Genomic DNA, 878 nt, shown 5'->3' with positions numbered 1-878 from the left:
TAGGTAATTAAATCAAAATAATTAAAACGAATATCAATTCATGGAGTTGTTAAAATGAAAAGTTTTGTGGTCTTGTATAGACTAACAGATGTTTGGACTGAAATAGGGAATTCAATGTCGATGGGTTTATGTGAAATGTTTCCAAGTAGTGAAATTGAATCAAATTGTATGGATAGTTCTTGCAACTTTGCTTTTTATATGCAACATTGGGGCATTTACCTGTAGGTTTTGCGGATGAGAACCGACGTGCTTTGGAATTTGCGAGAATTGAGGGGAATCAGTTCTTTTGGTTTGGTGAACGAACGGGTTGAGAACTAGTTTATCTGTTTTTTCATTTTAGAACACCTTAAGAACTAACTAGTTCAGTTTGATGGTGTAGCTTCGAATTTACCGCATAGGTCTTCAAAATGAAGTCTAATTAAAGCTAATGCTAAACCAAATTAACACAATATAATCCAACTAGTTCAACAACAGTTTTTTACACAAACGAGAGAGGGGGAGACAGGGAGAAGAAACCTAACTAGATTTGCAAACGTTCCATCTCTCTTTAGAGAACAAGTTTGCATTCGTAACGCCGCATGTCACATTTTTGAATTCCCAGTTCATAAGGATTAGTAAGAATCCCTGCCCAATTGCTATTCTTGGGCAAATAAAGCATTGAAGGGATACTTGGTGAATGGATGTCTTCAACCTCTATACGAAGACACCGTTACTTACGCTAAACCCACTTTGATATCGGAATACATAACCCAAATGCACACAAGTGAAAGAGTTATGTTGACTCGGCAATATTTTTCAATACGGCAACTACCATTAGTTTTTAAAATGCAAAATATGCGAAAGCAAAATAACTAGCGAAGATTTCAGATTTGAGTGTG

This window comes from Glycine max, chromosome 7 (assembly GCF_000004515.6).
Source record: "Glycine max cultivar Williams 82 chromosome 7, Glycine_max_v4.0, whole genome shotgun sequence".
Lineage (NCBI taxonomy): Eukaryota > Viridiplantae > Streptophyta > Magnoliopsida > Fabales > Fabaceae > Glycine > Glycine max.
Note: the sequence above shows the minus strand (reverse complement) of the source record.